This window comes from Amblyraja radiata, chromosome 17, assembly GCF_010909765.2.
Source record: "Amblyraja radiata isolate CabotCenter1 chromosome 17, sAmbRad1.1.pri, whole genome shotgun sequence".
Taxonomy (NCBI): domain Eukaryota; kingdom Metazoa; phylum Chordata; class Chondrichthyes; order Rajiformes; family Rajidae; genus Amblyraja; species Amblyraja radiata.
In genome coordinates this window covers 11,846,073-11,866,552 of record NC_045972.1, presented here as the reverse complement: position 1 = coordinate 11,866,552, position 20,480 = coordinate 11,846,073, and the positions used below count along the sequence as shown (strand labels likewise).

The window sequence follows — 20,480 nt, the reverse complement described above, 5'->3', positions numbered from 1 at the left end:
ACAGCAAAGAACATTTCCCAGTTGCTGTTCGAAGTAAAGTCATAGGATCATTCACGTCTTCCTCAGAGTGAAGACAAGACCTAGGTTTATTATCTCATTCAAAGATGGAATTTTAAATGCCACTGTCATCCCTCTGTTATTGCACTAGAAGCAAGGATGAATTTTATGCTCGGTTGGCTGGACTGACAGTAGTTCCCACAACCTTTGAGTCAGAGAGTGACATTTGGAAAAGACGGTGTTAGCCACTATCTCCGTAACCCTAATAAATCATGACAAAACTAAATGGAGGAGGCATTTTAAAAAATCGGGCAAAGAAAGTAAAGATCGGGTAAAGTTGCCTTCTGTATTTTAAAAATGAGGCTATAAAATAAAAATATTCAAACAGTGGTAATTTCTTTTCAACCAAGCACTGATTATTTACCTTTAAGATATTGAACAGTCTAGCTGGTTACATTATCTTCTATATAAATATTTTGTCACAGCTTTTCAATGTAACAACCAGAACTAGGCTTAAATACATTTAGTAACGCAGAGATCCAGTCCAGGTGAAGGGTCTCAGCCCAAAATGTTGTCAGTCCATTCCCCTCTGCAGATACTGCCTGACCCACTAAGTCTCACCAGAAATTTGATTTTTCTCTAGATTCCAGTATCTGCATTCTCTTTCAAAAGAGAGCTAGATAGGGCTCTTAAAGATGGCGGAGTCAGGGGATATGGGGAGAAGGCAGGAACGGGGTACTGATTGGGGATGATCAGCCATGATTACATTGAATGGCGGTGCTGGCTTGAAGGGCCGAATGGCCTACTCCTGCACCTATTGTCTATTGTCTATTGTCTATTCTATATCCATGTTATTACAAACTGCAATCATTGCAGAATTTATAGGAAAAACTTGCATTTATATAGCAACTTCACTTTAATTTCAGTATTTTCAGCATTTATTTCATGGCATTATCCAAGTGCAGGTTTGTACATATACCTCCAGATTTCTCTATTTTTTTAAATACTTTTCATTGGCATCTATCCTCCCTACCACCCTACCAGCTTATCTAGATCCCTTTGAAGTCTATTACTATAACCATACTTCCAAAGTTTCTGCCATCTGCAGATATGCAATTTGAAGGTATATTACCAACCCCTGGGGACTTCACTGTCCACTTCCATTCTGTTTGAAATATGTAAGGAAATACCAAATTTGCAGTTACAAGCATAAATAACAAGAGTACGCAGGGAGATAGTATGATTTCCCCATAAAATCCTAGACTTTCTCTTTCTGTAATATTTAATGAAAGATAATACTGACAGGGCATCAGATAAATATGTCCTTAAAATCAACCCTAAAAGAACATCTTGAGATTATAATGCAGCCTTTAGAAAGTAGGTGGGACCTTAGTTTATTATCCTCAAGAAGACCTTAAAGAGTTAAACATTCCCTTAATATGCTCACTACAGTTCAGACAAAAAAAATTTACACATAATTCTCTGGAGTGGGACTTAAAACCACAACCAAACCTTTCAGACTCAAGAGTGCAACCAACGAAACCACAGCCAACATATTTTAAAATGGTTTACAAATTGGCTGCTGTGACAATTTCTCTCAATAGTACTGTGATTGCACATGGACATTAGTAAATGTTAATGCTGTTCAACTCTTTTGGGGATCGATGTCTTCTATCAGACCTTCATGCTTCAAATTAAAAAAATAAACCGATATTAAGGTGGAATATTTTATTGAGACATTGAATACTGGAATTCTATTTTTAAAAAGGGGCAGCACTGTGGCGCAGCGGTAGAGTTGCTACCTTACAGTGCCAGAGACTACCGTTGTCATCTATACCGGGTTTGTACATTCTCCCCGTGACCGCGTGGGTTTTTTCTGAATTCTTCAGCTTCCTCTCACACTCCAAAGACGTACAGGTTTGTAGGTTAATTGGCTTGGAATAAATATAAAATTGTCCCCAGTGTGTGTTGGATACTGTTATGTTTGGGGATCGCTGGTCGGAGCAGACTCGGTGGGCCGAAGGGCCTGTTTCCACACTGTATCTGAAAACTATAAACTAAACACGAACGAAGAAAATTGTTGACTTGATAAACACTGACTTGATAAACCATCATTAGAACTGATAAATATCTTCAGAAATATCAAGAAATATTCATCACTTGATTAATTCCAGATAAATTGGGGGGTTTGGGTAGGCATGAAGAGATCGAGAGAAATAATGGAAAAGCATAATTATAAATTGACTTTCATGTGATATCACATGTTCCAATCATAACGAACATTAAAACATTTATTTCCATAATTTTTAACTTAAATCAGAAATTTCTTGACTATTTGGTATTTATTTTGTTCAAGTTGTAATAAAAAGCTGATGAAAATTAATTTACACCAGGTAATCTCAACAATGACTGGAAACTGAAGGATAGCATATTTGTATAACAATGAAAACAATAGTTTTATATTTACTTGAATATATCGAAAGCTCTTGTAGCTTATTCAGCTATTTGTGTCCACGTGAAAAAAACTGGAACTAGATGAATGCTTGGTGACTTATTGTTTCCTGTGTATTGAAAATGCTCACTGTCATTTGGTATGACACAAAAACACATTCCAAGTAGGAAACAGCCAAGAAAGCATTCTCTTGACCTCTATCAGAAGGTGAAAGTTTAATAATACAGAGAATTGAAGGTTCCAGGGCTCTTTCCTTTATACTCCCGGCTACATTCTGCTGGCCTTCTAATGTTAAACTGTTTAAACAAGTGAGTTTCCTTGTTTTTTTAACCCTGTTTTCTGGATCCCTCCCATCTCGGCCTTTCATCCCTTGCCTCACAGCTGATCTAGTTGATCTGTCGGTATGAATGCCAAGGGAGCTGTGTGTGCCTAAAGGTGGCTTTGGGTGAGCTGGACTCCCGGCTGGGAACTGCCTTCTATGTTTTCAGCAATTCTCGCTTGCTGGAAACGGATGAAATGTATTACTTATGTGACTGGCAGGAATGTTGGAATGTCGGGTTTTACCCAAGATCAAATCTGCAGCAGCGGAGGTGTGTTTAAAGCAGCCCTTTTATAATGCCACAAAACAAATTTACAAGCCTCCGGAGCTTATCGGCGTTAATCTATAAAAAAAAACTTGGTGGTTTTACCAAGTAAATTTTGTGGTGAATTGCCAAGATAGACAAATGAAGGCATGATATACACACAGTATATGGTCAAGTTCACATACGAGCACGTTACAAACAATGTCCTAATTAGGTGTCAACTTCTGGATGTGTTTCTCAAATAATTAGCAGTAGCAACAATAATTCCATGTGGCTATGAAATCCTAATGGAAGACTGATCGTAATATGGTGATACCGTTATTTGGAAAATTCTTGAAGACAACACGAATGATGTGGTAGGAAAGGCCTGCCTGAAGGTAGCACATACATTGGCAGAGAAATATGTGACATTGCACTCAAGGCTTATGAAGTGCTCAGTTCTCAAAGTGTCACAGCTATTTATTGCCTTTTGCAATTGTTCAGCTTGGTGACTAGATAGAATAACACTGCATACCTATCTGAATATTGTGCATTTACTGTCGATACCCATTATCTAAAGAAATCTAAGCTAACAAATTATTTATTTCACACTTGGGATGGAAATGGACTAAATTTTAGTTAAATAGACTTTAGTTAGTGCACAGAAATCACATGTGATTTGTGGCAGTTTTGTTCCTGTAAAATCTTTTCATGCTGGTATTTGTGCCTTGGTTATTTTTAATTCAGAATTGCCTGAGGTCATAGACAATGAAAGCATCAATAGTATCTAATTACCTCTGATGATGAGGTTACCAGTATTTGTTTGGTGTCTATTGTTGTCTTCATTGCTTTTGATTACATTTCCTTTTTCCACATTTTAATATAACTCCAATCTTAGTTGTGTCATTAATTGCATTAGTGAAAGCATAACTGATTACATTGTGCCCTGTATAGAACAGGTTTTTTTTGCACATTTTCCTTTTGTACATTCATAGATTAGATCACATCTGTTTGAGAACAATTAGCGACTGGCGTTAATGTAAAACATGAGTAATATGATATCCACCTCTTTCGTGGTGACCACTGCTGCATCTCCGTGTCCCAGAGGGTACAATAGTGAGAGGAATAGATGTCGTACTGTTATGAGAAGCATCAGGGTCAAATTATGGCAGGCTGATTAATCCCTCGTCTCCCGCGAGACCCTTCACCTGAAGTGAGCCCCTCGTCATTACCACTATAGATGACATCCAAACATATTTCCTAATCTTAGCTGTATGCATGTGAGAGTGAAGAGCACTCATGAACAAACTTTGGTCTAATAAATTAACCTTAATCTGCGACACAGCAACTTTTTCCATTTGAAACCAAGCTTCGTGCAATTTGACAGTCTTTTGCTCTATTCCTGGTACCATTTTTGTTAGGACTTTTTGCAGCATTTTAATTGAATGAAAATTCAAATGTTTATGCATCATTAGCATGTAATTTAGCATGTTAAATATGTTCGCTGCATGAAGAATGTGATTGCCCAGCATTTAGCTTCATTAAAACGCTCTGCAGTGGACTGGAGCAGAGAATATAATTTTCTATGTAAAATGCTAAGTATTAACCACATGCATGAAGATGTACATTGACTTCATTTTGCTCAGGATCTTCTATGTTGTACTGAATAAGATGGCAAGAGGAAACTAGTTGGACCTGGAAGAAGGAAAAGAGAGCATTTTGCAACCAAATGCAACTCAACCCATTTTATCTTTAATTGACCATTTGCATTGCAGAGTAACTAATCAGTGTCATTAGTAAAATCTCTCTCATGTGTTATTACTTTCAATCCCAACAATGGGGAAGAAAGGAGAATAATAAAACAAACAAAGGGGCATTCTTATTGAAAAGGCATGATTGGTAATCAAAAGTCAAATTAAATTCAGAGGAAAGAGAGATATTAAAGGGAGTGGAAGAAAGGATAAAACTCGGAGCAAAGTGAAGCTTTTGTAACTTTTTCTTGTTTAGAAGTCACAACGCAACACGGCAATTCCGCAGTTTGATTTCCCATTCTCGTGATCTTGAACGCCTGAAATTGTCTGGCCCATTTGTGGAATCCATGGGATGTGCCCACAGCCATTTGGGTTAATGGACTGCTGTTGAAAACTGGTAAAAGTAAAAACAAAATTATAAAACAGTTTCACGTGCAAAATCCGAAACAACAAGCTCTATATTTGCCACAGTCTATTGGGTATATACATTTTTTTTAAAGAAACCCGTGTTCTTGTCACTGGAAATATGGTGTTCAAGGATTATTCCATCCAGATGAGGAGAGACTATGTAACCAGCAAATGTTAATAGAAATCGCAGTGCCTGCATTGAAAGAGATGGAAAGATCAGAACAAAAATCAATGAAGAGGTTTGTGGTCTTAAAGCACTGCCTCAGGCTACCTACAGCCCAGTTGTAACCAGCGAGGCTTTCACTGCCTGTAGTCTGTCTTTTGGCCTTTACTGGTTATTGGAATCCAGCAAAAAAAAAGTACAACATAGACATCAAAGTGAAAGCTTATCCCCATGGAGATTACTGACTACTACAGATGCAGCAGGGGTTGACTGGAACAAATATGCATTGTTTTGGTTCTTAGGTTTGTAATTACTATCTGCTGTGGTGAAAAGTTTGTGAATAATGGCCACATTCTCACTGAAATTGACTTTAACTTGCAATTATACGTACTAAGGAATATGTTGATAAGATTAATGGCTATTTATAAAGTAAATATATCATAATACCTATGCTTGCCATTTATGAATGATCTAATTTAAGTTACATGAGCCTCCCTTTATGCAGCTGCCAACTTTCTGCAGTGCAGCCATACTATTTTCAAAGGGCTCTTGGCTGTTTCTCTGGAGTTTATTAAGGTGCATGTTAACAGAACTGGTGTATGAAACATGCATATGTCTGTTGTTTAGCTTTTTGTGACCATAAGTAGCTCTGGTAGATAACTTTTATCTCAATTTCCACCAATGCTACCCAGGCAATATAACCTACCACTTTCAGTTGACCCATATCAATCACTTTCTCATGCAAGGACACCTTTCCTCTTCTCAATGCCTCCCTCTCCACCACACCTGCTCTTAAGATAAGGCTTTCCACCCTCCAACATCCGAGAGGTCTTCTTTTTAGAGATGATGATTCCCCATTGCTGTTGTGCATGGATTTCTCACACATGCCTCCCCTGTTTCCTACAGTTCTGATCCAACTCCCCCCCCTCCTCCTCCCCCCACCCGCAGATGAAACAAGGATGAGTTCCCCTGGTCCTTGCCTTTAACCCAACCAATCTCCACATCCAACACATTATTCTCCGACATTTCTGCCACCTTTAAAGTGATCCAACCACTAGTCATATTATCCCGTCAACAACCTTTTCACTTCCACTAGAGACCACTCTCTCTGCAACTCCTTGAACTCCTTGGTTTGCTCATCCCTTCCCGTCCAACCCACCGCCTCTCCAGTTACTTTCCTCTGCATTCCCGCGAGATACAACATCAACATCTTCACTCTCACATCCGTCCAGAGACCCCAGCAGCCTTTCCAGATTCACTTGCACCTCTTCCAACCATTAAACCCAGTCTATTACATTTGGTGCTTCCAATGGTCCCCTCTGCATCGGTGAGATCGTGGGTAGACTGGGCAACCATTTTGCTGAATACATGTTCTGTCTGCCTAGGCCTGTCTGCCAATTCCAGTTGCAAGCTATTTTACCTCCCCTTCCCATTTCCATATCAACCCTTCTGTCCTCAGCTTCCTGCACTGCCTGAATGAAGCCACATGTCAACTGGAAGAACCATGCCTCACATTCAACTTTGGGACCATAAAACCCAATGGCATGAACAATGAATTCTCCAAATTGAACTAATAGCTCTCCATCCTGGAGTGCACACATTTCTGTCACCGTCTTCTTCATCCATTACTCTGCTTCTTTACCTTCCTCCATACAATCATCTCCATCACCGAGTCCCCTGGTTCCATTTACTCTTTCCTCCTTCCCTTCCTTTCTGAGCCTTTCCACCCATATCTCTCTCTCCCGATTTACATTTCACTCCTTATCTTTCATTATGTGACAGCCTTTGTCTCCTTTTCACCTCTAGCTTCTGTCACTATCTTCACCAATCTGCCAATCATCAACCCTCCCTTCCATCTACTGTTCACGTATCTCTTGACAGGTTTCCCCCCCCCCCCCCCTGTTCTTTTTTGCAGTTTTCTCCACTGTACTCCATCAGTCCGAAGAAGGATCCAACCCGTCAGTGTATTCCCTCCACCACTAAGTTCCTCCAACACATTCTTTGCCCCAAATTCCAGCATCTGCAGTTACTTGTGTCAACGTTGAAGAGACCCAGCACCATTCAGGACACAGCACCCATGGGCATTCATTCCCTCCATGCCAGTATGTTGTGGCTGCAGTGTGCATCGTCTAAACTTACTTACGTCAGCTGCTCAACAATACTTCCCAAACCCATGACTCTCCATCACCAAGAGGGACCACAACAGCAGATCCACAGACAAACAACCAATTATAGATTCCCTTCCACGTCACACGTGATTCCAGATCCTGATTTGAAAATATACGAGTGGCCCTTCAACATCACTAAGTCCAAACCCTGGAACTCCCTCCAAACCTGTACTGTGGGACCACGTTCACCTGGAGAATTAAAAAAAGATTCAAAATAGTGGTTCACCATCAACTCAAGGGCAACTATGAATGGCCATAAATGCTCACGAACAATCTTTGAAGAAGGGTCTCGACCCGAAACGTCACCCATTCCTTCTATCCAGAGATGCTGCCTGGCCCGCTGAGTTACTCCAGCATTTTGAGTCTATCTTTGGAATCTTTGTGAATAGTCCCATTGTTCTGCGATGACCATGACACAGTTCAAGGGATGTCTTTCCTTTGTGCTGCTTATGGTGCACTGTTTTACAGAGGCTTGGTATTTGGGACATCTTGTCCTGGGCAAGATGGCCCTACTACCATCATTCATTTACCGAATAATAAACAATTAAATAAACATCCAGTTTATTGGAATGATATATGGCTAGATATAGTTGTGCGACTAGATGTTGTGATTGCCCATCATCAAGCAGAAAAGAAAAATTGGAGATTTGATAAACATCCATAAAATTATGACAATTTCAGTGTAAATATATAGAAATAGTTTTCACTGCATAAGGGGGAATGGGGTGGAAGATTTCAACCTTCACGTGGTCCGCCCTGTTTCGACTAATGCAATCAACTCGACGTGCACAAACGGAAGATCAAATAGAACAAGTTGTCCAACAACTTTGGGCTGTGCACGCCACACGAAAGAAGAAGAAGAAGAAGAAGTAGAAGGGGGAATAATGAGAGGGCATGGATTAAGGCATCTGGCATAATAGCCAACGTAGAGCAAGTGATTGAGATTTGCCATGGAACGCATAATAGGATGGTTGGTGCAGATGCAGTAGCACCCTTTGAAAGGATCAAATAAAGAGGGCTGGAAATAAGACCAGCTCATCTTCTTGCTGAGAGAGAAAGCACAAATTAATGTGCTCTATAGACTCCTTATGCCATGTGTTATTCAGCAATAAGATAACTACTCTGCTCAATGGTTCAAATTCCAGCATTATATGGCTTTCAAATTAATGTCAATATCTGACATAATGTTGTGGTGGGTCTGACACAGAAACCTCCATCTATTCTTGCCTTGTATCTCGAGGATTCAATATCAACCATCTCGGAGTTTGCCAATAATGCTCCAATACAATTGAAATAGCAACTCACATGAGAATCAGCAACTCACATCCTCAATGCTAAATCTTCCATGTCCCACTTGTACACTAAATATAGAAACATAGAAAATAGGTGCAGGAGGAGGCCATTCGGCCCTTCAAGCCAGCACCGCCATTCATTGTGATCATGGCTGATCATCCCAAATCAATAACCCGTGCCTGCCTTCTCCCCATATCCCTTAATTCCACCAGCCCCTAGAGCTCTATCTAACTCTCTCTTAAATCCATCCAGTGATTTGGCCTCCACTGGCCTATGTGGCAGGGAATTCCACAAATTCACAACTCTCTGGGTGAAAAAGTTTTTTTCTCACCTCAGTCTTCAATGGCCTCCCCTTTAGTCTAAGACTGTGTCCCCTGGTTCTGGTCCTGTTGATCCTGTTCTACATATTTTGAGAACTGTGTTTCAAAATTGAAATCTGAATTCGATATAAACAAAATGCAGGAGTAACTCAGCCTCCCTCTCAGCGGGACAGGCAGCATCTCTGGAGAGAAAGAATTGGACTTTGGACACCAATTGGTAAATCTCCAATGTAAAACTCTTCCCACAGAGGGAGCTCTTCCAGGAAGCGCTCATCGATTCTCCTTCAGTCTAGATTTTCACAGTGGAGTACAGAAGCTTGCATCAATCATGTTGCTAAAATAGCCTCTTCCCAATTTTATGTTTAAAAAATCGGTCAGAGATGAACAAAACGTACCAATTACCTCTGAGTACAAACCTGGGTTAAGGTTGAAGATGTATGGAGATTGTAAACTTTAGTCCCATTCAGCAAATCTATCTTGTAACAACACCAACCTTTGCCCTGAAATAAACATTTTCTTACTGGTATGAAATTGAAATCCACAGGTTAGGTGTATAATGCCATGATTGCATTAACTGCTATATAAATACAGTTCATTTTTTTTGCAACCACAGTCTCAGCAGTTAGCGAGATGTGAACCCAACCCTGAAGACAATTTATTATTCATTGAAGATGGCTTGAGATTCTGTACGAAGCCTTAATGAATATCAAAGTAAAATTATCTGAACTGTGTCTAGTTGCAGTCATGAAGAATGGTTATCCCAATCCATTGATCAATGGTGACCAGGACTTCAAGAAGTGTATCACAACAATCAAAAATGGTGTGACCATTTAGCATGTGCATCACTGTTTAAACTTCCCTTAGAAATGTTCAGGAGCACTGAAGAACCAGGAAAGACACTGAATAGTTTTCAGCCTAAGTGCCTATGAGCAGAAAGTCTCTCCTAAAATCTATGAATCAAACTCAATGGCTCCTCACCATTGTCATTAAAAGTTGGAATGGGCAGGCAAGTCAAATGCAAGATATTCATTCCGTTCGGGTCAATCGTGAAGATGAACTCTCATCAGGAATTATGGCACAGTACTTGCAACAAGCATTAATTAACATTTGTGCAATTATAGAGTGCCAATCAATTAAGAGAACAGAATGCTATCTTAGAAAATCAATATAATATAAGTCAACAAGAGTATAAGTACAGTTTTCTCGTAGAAATACGGGAATAAAAAACGTAACTAGATCATTCATCTCCTCAAATCAATCTGCTATTTTGATCTTGACTGATCTGAATCCCAACTATATTAATCACTTTTGTTTCTGATACCATCACCTGACACAATCCTGTCCAATTTGGCATTGAACTTCTAATTTTTAAGACACTGCCTTCTTGTTTTGCTTACATTCATGAGCTAAACTTATGGATTGACCAGAAGCCTTCCTGGCAGGCCGCGGTTGTGGACTGGGAACGCATCCAGAGGCCTCTATCGAGGCGCCGCGGTTTCGATGCCTCCCGGATCGCCGCGTAGAAGCCCGGGTCGGGGAACGGCCGGAGCCTCGCGGGTCGGAGTCCTGGTCAGCGGAGCCCACTGCTGGGGCCAGGTTTGGCATCATGGAGGCATGAAATGTGGTGGCGGCAGCGTGGAGCTTCACGACGATGGGTTCTCAGCGGTGGTGATGCCTCGCGGCAGTGGCGATGCCTTGCAGGTCAGCCACAGCGTGGAGGACCACCGTGAGCGGGGACAAAGGACAATGGGGACCCGTCGTGGGCGAACCGCGGAGGGGGGGGTCAAAGGTGGGAGCCGGCGTGCTTTGTAACTTTGTCAGCGCTGTAGGTGGCTGCTATTTATATACATTGTGTATGCAAGCAAAGAATCTCACTGTGCCTAGTCACATGTGACAATAAAGTATTCCTATTCCAATTCCAATCCTATCCCATAGGAGGAAATACCTTGTCTGTGCCTATCCCATCGATTCCCTGAATCATTCTAATTACTTCAGTTAGATTAGCCCATGGTCTAAAGGAATTTAATCAGTGTTGGCAAACAAATCTTTTCATTTTGACTCTGTTCCAATGTCATTCTGAACAATCCTCTTTGTAACCCTTCCAAGGGATATGTATGGTATCCTAAGGTTTGGAGTTCAAAACTGAAAAAAGATCTCAGATCAGATGTGATAAGACTAACATAATTCTTTACGTCTCATCTCTCCTCAGATTAAGATCAACATACCATTAGCTTTAATGCTTACTCTTTTGTAACAATGACGTAGACTTTTGCAATTAGACTATTGAGGTTTTTGCTTCTTCAGTCGCAATGAAAAATAAATTTCAGTTTATCAAAACTTAAAATGTAGGAAGCAATTGCAGATGCTGGTTTATACCGAAAATAGACACAAAAAAAGCTGAAGTAACTCAACGGGTCAGACAGCATTTCTGGAGAAAAGAAATAGGTGACATTTCAGGTCGAGACCCTTCTTCGGATTTTGCACACAAAACTCCATTTGTCATTGCCTTGGCTTCATACTCGATTTCTCAGTCGCCCTTTACAACTCCTCTCCATATAACCCATATTGCCCTCCAAACTTAGTGTCACCACCAACCTTGGATATACAACCTTGGATTCATTCCACTCTCATTGTTATAAGTGGTGTAAAAGCCAAGACCCCATCCAGTTCCGAGGGGGACACAACGTCACGTTGACCAATCTGAGATAACCAATGATGGGTATGAAATCCATTTTCTATGGCTAAAGCTCTTCAAGATTCTTTAGGTGTTTCAATAACAAGGCCAAATTCCATTTCGGGGGCGGCCCAGCCCGAGGCTGAAGACGGCACGGTACTCACGAATCAGTCCCGCGGTGTTTGAGCCGCGGGACTGATTTGTAACATCGCCCGGTGGGGGATCGCCTCAGCGCAGAGGGAGAAGAGGAGGGAAGAGACTGCAGACCTAAGACTTTTGCCTCCATCACAGTGAGAAGATGCTGGGTGGACTCACTGTGGTGGATGTTAATATGTGTTTATTGTTGTTTTTATTGTATTATATGTATGACTGCTGCAATTTCGTTCAGACTTCGGTCTGAATGACAATAAAGGCTATCTATCTATATCTATCTATTTAGTTCACAATCGTTTAGTTCACTCGGGGCAGGGAAGTTTCTTCTGACTGCTATGGCAGTAGTATTGTCATGAAGATATTTAAGAGAGATTTCTTCTTACTGATATTTTCAATGGTTTTATTGTTTGAAATAAGTTTGCATTCTCAACAGAACAATCAGCCTAAGAAATCTCTGTTATACCTAACATGTTACAGAACAGTTAAGTAACCCAACAAGAGTCAATAAGCACGTGAAGGTTTCATGAGAGAATGTTCACCAAATCTTTATTTTGTGTTTCAAGGAATAAGCATTCCCAAGTCCTTCACTTGTCCATGAGTAATTTTTATCAGTATAAACACTGTTGTTTTGTTGAATATATGGCAGTCAATGTGTGCATTATTTTGACTCCACATTTGAGTTACCCAAGCAATCAATCAGTTTTGGTGCTGTTCGTTCAGGGATGAAATTGCGCCAACATTCAGCCATATCGACACATGTTGCCATCACACTGCTACTTTTCATTCACAGCAAGTAAACAAATGAAAATATAGCTTCTAAGTGATGAATGGAGGAAGTGCATTGTATTTCACTTAAACTGATATATCATCTCTTGATAAGCGAGCAAAGTCCATGGAGCTGTATTCAGTTCCCTCCATTTTCAAAAAGCTTTCAACATTAGAAAGCTCCTCTTATCGGAAGCTCTGTGTCAATGCTGTCACTTTAAATGCAGGCCATAGCAATATGTTGATTGTATTAAACTGACTGCTGTCAGTAGAGTGCTCTGATTATTGAGACGGTTAAAGGGGATGGAGAAGTTCCTGGTTGTAAACGGAGCACAGGATTTATTGTATTGGATATGCCAATTGTTGATTTTGAAGCTGCCTCACAAATGATCTATATCCCAAGTCGTTACAGAAAGAGAGCCATCAAGTGATTCAATTTTAGAAAAACTGTTGTCGTTTGAACCTGAGATACTTAAATTCATTTAATCCTGGAAAATAAAAAGGAAATGGAAAATATTAAGCAAGGTATAATCAAATGGCGTAATCAAAACTCAATTTTAACTACACGAAAAAAAAAGAAGACTTTTGAGTTAATGGGAGTCATATAAGTTGCTATTCATGATAGGGCTTAGAAGACATCTTCGGTCAAGGAAAGTGGCTCCTAAAAATAGCCCCTCCGAGAAAATTGAAATGAGAAATTCCACTTCTTCAAGGAGATTCCACTTCTTCAAGGAGAAGCCTTCATAGGAGCGAGTCTACTCATTACCATATAACCATATAACAATTACAGCACGGAAACAGGCCATCTCGACCCTTCTAGTCCGTGCCGAACACATAATCTCCCCTAGTCCCATATACCTGCGCTCAGACCATAACCCTCCATTCCTTTCCCATCCATATAACTATCCAATTTATTTTTAAATGATAAAAACGAACCTGCCTCCACCACCTTCACTGGAAGCTCATTCCACACAGCTACCACTCTCTGAGTAAAGAAGTTCCCCCTCATGTTACCCCTAAACTTCAGTCCCTTAATTCTCAAGTCATGTCCCCTTGTTTGAATCTTCCCTACTCTCAGTGGGAAAAGCTTTTCCACGTCAACTCTGTCTATCCCTCTCATCATCTTAAAAACCTCTATCAAGTCCCCCCTTAACCTTCTGCGCTCCAAAGAATAATTTTGTTCTGTCCTTTACACGTTCCCTCCAATTGCTACAGAAAACAGCAAGTGTGTTACCTGTGACTTGGCAAACAGGGTGTGGGATGATGTCTGGCTCCACCTTTGTCGTTTATTTCAATGTGGCGCTGAGCTAATGTCATTGCCACACCATCCCTGGAAACTCAGCAAGTCGGCAATAAGCGTGTGAAAATGTTCCAAAGCCTTTGCACCTTCTCAGCAGATTATCTGTAATCTGCAAGGGAATTGGAATTTGGAAATTGCAGCAGAGAACACGACAGTGACGTTCTCCTTAACCCTACCTCAAAAACATTTAAAAATATATCCTAAAGTGAACTTTTAGTAGTGGAAATATAGCAGCCCTAATTTGGCATTTCCCCATTATTTTTGTAAATTGACTAAAATATACTATTAATGGATATTTTTTGGACAATGTGCCGTTTGTTGTTGAAACTCCATGAGACTACACATATCTTAAACACAACAGGATCTGTTATCTTGCTGCATGTATAAGGTCAATGTCAATAGATGGTAAGAGGAAGTTGCTGAGGGTCAGGGATTATGATTGAAAACAGTCCTTGATGGGTCTCCATAGGTTGATCAGCAGTCTGTATCTGCACAGCTAATAAAATCCCAGAGCTATCTCTTCAGAATCAGATCAGGAAAATGTCATTTTTGAGCTGACAGTAACAAGATAAGATAGGTCTTCTCGAAAAAATAAATTTCATATTTAACTCCATGAGCACAGCTGCAAAGGTTTCCTTCAGCAATTTGCAAAGATTTTTAAGCACCTTCATAATACAATTTCTCGAATAATACTCTTAGGAAATGGTTGGGTGTAGTATGAACACTGGCATGTTGCCTTGGTGTAAAAGTGCTTTTGTAAGTTGTATGAAATTGCTTTATACCACTTTATTGTAAGATGATTTTTACGTCTATTAAACCTTCACATAAATGGATTAATCCTTCTAGAAATGATGCATAGAGCTACCTGATCTGTTGCTTTACATTCCCTTTGAAATTTAATACACTACATTTTTCTCAGTGGAAGATTTATTGAATTGTGGGGTTACATTGTGTGGTGTACCAAAAACACCTTCACATTCCCTTAGATGCGGGACAGAATCATTAGAATTTCATCCTTGAATTGGGAAATTGGGGGATGAACAGTGGAATTGTCAAACATGACACATTGTTCTAAAGACTTGTGACACTTTGGGCAGGTACTATACAACATTAAACCTTTCCTATCCGTGTATAGAGGGATATGGGCTCAATGTGGCCAGGTGGGACATGGGGCATCTTGGTCAACATGGGCAAGTTGGGCAAAAGGGTCTGTTTCCTGACTATGGGTGCTCTCTGTATGGAGTTTGTACATTCTCCCCGTGACTGCGTGGATATTCTCCGGGATCTCCGGTTTCCTCCCACGCTGTTTCCATGCTATATGACTATGACTCTCTGTATCCAGTGCCGGATTTACGTATAAGCTAAACAAGCTATAGTTTAGGGCCCCCACTTTCTAGGGGGCCCCCCGAAAAAATTGATGGGCCTCGAGGTCTAGGGGGGCCTCCGGCCAAGGCAGAACAACTACCGTTCAACTCTGGGCGGCCCCCCTCTCTATCTCTCTCTCTCCATCTCCCCCCGCTATCCGTGTCCGGGCCACCGGGCTCTGCTCGCTCCTCATCCGCCGGCACGTCAGGCCGCCTTGCACATGCGCACAACCACGGCCAGCACATCATCGGCCGCCCTGCGCATGCGCACTGCAACGGCAACTGGTCGGCGCTGGGCACTTTCTCCCTCGCTTTGAATTGTGGGAGATTTGGCCGCCATGGCTGTCCGGTCGTTGGGGGCCTCATAAGTGGAACAGCTTAGGGCCTCTCTTCATCTAAATCCGGCACTGTCTGTATCTCTTCTTTCATCCTGCACTCTTGCTCCCTCTTTGTTCTTTCCCTCTCACTTAACCTCATTCTACCTGTGCCCTGGCATACATCCACAAGTTCCTTTGTCATATGCCACACACTACGCAAGCCAACACACAGTTTTCACTGCCGCGGCTGACAAGACATGAAGACTGAACTCGGATCAGCAAACAATGTGCTGCAGGATCCCAGTTCTGTTGGAGTAAAGGAATTGTCGATTTGTTTCCCACCCAGATGCCCCTCGACCCACTGAGTTCCTGCAGCAGATTGCTGCTCCAGTTTTCAGCATCTGCAATCTCCTGTGTCTCCAAGACTAAAACAGATTAGCCATGCTCATCACTTACATGGCCCTCTGTTGCAAATCAGCTCTGAACTAATAAACACTTACAGCAAGTCCTACTCCAGTCACCTCCTTCCCTCAAGATTGAGAAAAAAGGTTACACAGCTTTGAAATCTAAAATTTCTGGGACAGGGAATATGTTTGTTGACTTCTGCGATGCTGAATCATTCTTAAGTAAGCAATTAGGGATAACATTTCAGGCTCGGGGACTAAAATTCAGGTGAACTTCAAAGTAATTATTAATTCATGAAATGAACGTGAGACCATTTGCTGGATGCCAAATGTGAAACATTTATTCGCAATAGACTACTCCATGGAATAAGGACATATATATCACCCTCTTCTAGATTACAGAGGCTCATGTCTTTAGTTTATCAAAGTGTAAAGGGGATAAGAACACATCCGGGTCTGGATTACCACAGACTGAATTGTATACAGGCCTGCTGTATTGTTGCGATGAAGATGGAAAATAAATGAACATTGAGTATAAAGGTAATTCTTTCTTTTAAGGAATTGGATTCGTATTCAGTTACAAAATCTACCAGCCACAGTTCCCACAACCATAAGGTAAGATTTTTTTGTGCTTAAAAATGAAACAAAATATTTCACTGCAATTTTATCGGTTGACAATTGTCAATACAGTTTCAAATGTTGTGCAAGGCAAAAAAAAAACCCATATCACGTTGCATAAGCATATTTTATCTCTGGATAAACAAGCTACGATTCTTCAAAAAGAACCTGACTTTAGGGTGGCACGGTGGGGCAACGGTAGAATTGCTGCCTTACAGCGCCAGAGACCTGGGTGCTATCCTGACTACGGATGCTGCCTGTACGGAGTTTGTACGTTCTCCCGTGTGGATTTTCTCTGGGAGCTCCAGTTTCCTCCCACACTCCAAAGACGTACAGATTTGTAAAAATTGTAAATTGTCCCTAGTGTGCAGGAGAGTGCTAGTATACAGCGTGATTGCAGTTTGGCACAAACGGTGGGACGAAGGGCCTGTTTCCGTGCTGCATGTCTAAACTAAACCAAAACTGCACCATGAGTGCAAATCAGACATTTCCACAACTCACAGCAGCATTTGAGGTTTTATGCTCAGCTCTTTACTCAGTCGTAGTCTGTAGGAATCTTGGAATGAATTAGGCTGTTACATCTTTGAATTAGATCTCAACCAATCCAACTCCATTAATTGGGCATAATAAAAATCTAACAATAGACAATAGACAATAGGTGCAGGAGTAGGCCTTTCGGCCCTTCGAGCCAGCACCGCCATTCAATGTGATCATGGCTGATCATCCCCAATCAGTACCCCGCTCCTGCCTTCTTCCCATATCCCCTGACTCCGCTATCTTTAAGAGCCCAATCTAGCTCTCTCTTGAAAGCATCCAGAGAACCTGCCTCCACCACCATCTGAGGCAGAGAATTCCACAGACTCACAACTCTCGGTGATAAAAAGTGTTTCCTCGTCTCCGTTCTAAATGGCTTACCCCTTATTCTTAAACTGTGGCCCCTGGTTCTGGAAGCTCAATCCTGAAAACATTCTGATGAAGAAATTCAAGAGTTCCCCTTCCTTCATGTAAAAATAATGGTTCCTGGTTTCAATACTAGGTGGCCTTGATTATTACTCCAAACAAATCAACCCTATCAATCCGATTGAATTTTTCTGTCACTTTAAACAGCTTGGTTAATAAACTTCAACTAGAGGTGCTGGATACAATTTGAATAGTGGTTCTGGCATTTAACAAAGGCCACATTTAGCAAATGTTATTGGGCTACCGACATAGAGATTATTTTGCATTTTACCTGTTTTTTTTGGGAGGAATACTTGGTCATTTTCGGTTTTGCATGATATATTTCGGAGTTATTATGGCCGTCACTCCTTTCAGCCAGATTTGGAAGTGCCTAAAGTCACCAATTTAACATTGCAAAGAAGAGACTTGTTTCTATTCCAGGGCCGTACTGAATACTGAATACTGTGAAGAGTCAGGTGAAGCTTACATTTTGCAAGCTTCAAATAATTCTTCCAGCTTGATCAGATTCTAAACAATTCTTGAAGGAACTGATGACCACTAAAGAATTGAGAGAGAGTGTTGTCCTCACCTCACCTTCACCTTCAGGACTACAAACATGCAGAAACAGTCCCCTGCAGTTCCATGGATTAGTACGACCAAGATTCTGGCTTCCTGCCTCCCCATTCCAGCTCCAAGTTATTTGACTCTTCCTTAAAATGCAGTTTCAGGAACTTCTGGATCTCTGGAGCCAATCATCCCATGCATTGGCATCTCCCCATCCCTGTTTCCCACCAAACTCTCTAACCCCAGGCATCTTGCCTCCTGCCATCTGAATGTAAACGTATTAAATGCCCCAGTGTAAGTCTCTAGCCCTTTCTTACCCTTCATCCAGTTTCAGGTTTCCGACCTATATATTGTAATCATGGTCAGAATCACTCATTACTTGGGCACTTTTTGTGGTGGAAGAGAAGCTGGCCAGTCAGTAGCGTAAACATCAGCCCAAGACTAATCTGATTCAAACTATATCTGCATGGTTGGCAGCGTATGGGGGAGTAGTATTACAGAACCGTGGAGGGGAGTCCAGGAACCTCACGCATTGAAGGAACTCATTGGCTTTGAAACACCACCAACCCAGTTCAAGACTCCAGCAAGTACAATGTGGGCTTGCCCATCACACCCCTTAAATTAAATTCAATTATGCAAGCTAGGTTTACGCAATTTGTCCTCATAATTTATCCCTTAAAGTAGTGAAATTTGTCAAAGAATTCTGTGCTTAACCTTCTCAATCAACATATCCTTCCTCAGATGGACCACAGAGATCTGAACTGTGTATGGCAAGATTAAAACCAAATGAGACAGCACTTACCCACTTTAGTGTTGCAAGCCCTGAAGATGACCATTATTCCATTAGCCATTTTATACTCTAAATCACATCTCCATCAAGGGTCAGATTAGCTTATTTTCAAATACACCAGGGGGCGATGAAATTCCTAGTTCTCATGAAGCCCATAGATTAAAGAATAAATATTGTAAGTTCACAATAAATACACAACAAGTTCAAAATGGCAGAGGGGTGCAAAGATTATAGTGCAATCAAAGGTAGTATCAAAATACAAAAGTGCAATACCAGAATAACCAAATGAGGTTGAGGTAGGAGTACACCGTGGCCCCTCCAGGAGGAGAGTGTGAAAGAGATGATTGGTTCAGGTGTCTGATAGGAGTGGGGCAAAAGCCTAAGTCTGGACATCCAGGCTTTAATGGTTCTGCATCTTCTCCCAGAAAGTAGAAGAGTAAAATGGGAATGTCCACAGTGGGAAGCATCCCTGATGATATTTCCAGCCTTCCTGATACAAAACACCATGACGCTGGACTAGACGGAAGGAAGGGAGGAGCCAATGATGGACTGGGTTGTGTTCACCACTCTCTGCAAGTTCAAGTGGTTGAGGTGCTGGATTATTGTTCAGATACCATGACACGAGGTTCTTTATCTCTTTCCAGTGCTCCGTCTCACTGTTGTTGCTAACCTGGCCAACAACAGTGGCATTGTTGGTGAATTTAAAGATCAAGTTGGTGCTGTACTTAGCCAAACAATCATAAATGATCAAGGAATATAGCATGGAACCGAGCCCACAATCCTAGGGAGTACCAGCATTGAGGATCAGGCTGGAAAGAATGTTCTCAACATTCTGACTGACTGAGGTCTACCAGTCAGGAAGTACAAAAGCCAGTTGCAGATGTGGGCTCCAAGGGAAGAACCATAAAGGGCCTGTCCCACGGGCATGCGACCTGCATGCGGCAAGCGCGACCTAAAGGGCCGGTCCCACCAGCATGCGCCTGCATGCGGCAAGCGCGACCTACCGTACGGCCTCGCGGGGCCGGTCCCACTTCGATCGCCGGAGCAGTATGGAGTTGTGCGGAGCTGGTCCCGACATCGCGCGGGGCTCCAATAAACTGACCGTGTTTAAGAATTCCGTGCGGCAATGGCCTGCCGGCCCGCAGCCGCCTCGACGCCGTGTCACTCACTCGACCTCCGCGCGGCTCCCGCTTCTGGTTTGGTCGCACTTGCCGCATGCCGTACGGCTCAAGCGACCACGTTAGGTCACGCTTGCCGCATGCAGGCGCATGCTGGTGGGATCGGCCCTTTAGGTTGCGCTTGCCGCATGCAGGTCGCATGCTCGTGGGACAGGTCCTTTAGTTTAGAAATAAGCTTATTTGGTATGATGCTGTTGAAAGTTGAGCTGTGGTCAAGGAGTAGCATCCTGACGTAGATGGTATTGTCAGGGTAATGTCGAGCTGAATCTAGCGCACGGGAGATGGTGGCTTCTGTAGAC

At 41.8% G+C, this 20,480-nt stretch overlaps 1 protein-coding gene and 1 long non-coding RNA gene across 2 annotated transcripts in view; one reads left to right on the top strand and one right to left on the bottom strand.

The window, feature by feature from the left end:
* The window catches only part of zfhx3 (zinc finger homeobox 3), a 1,217,643-nt gene that overhangs the window by 569,341 nt on the left and 627,822 nt on the right, over positions 1-20,480 (top strand). The window contains exon 3 of the mRNA XM_033035748.1: positions 16,651-16,707. The gene's annotated coding sequence lies outside the window, so the exon portion shown is untranslated. The remainder of the gene's footprint in view (positions 1-16,650; positions 16,708-20,480) is intronic.
* Positions 4,745-14,115, bottom strand: LOC116982500. Its single transcript, XR_004414475.1, has 2 exons — positions 13,942-14,115; positions 4,745-5,157 (listed from the first exon to the last, which is right to left on the bottom strand). It is a non-coding gene; the product is annotated as an uncharacterized LOC116982500 (long non-coding RNA).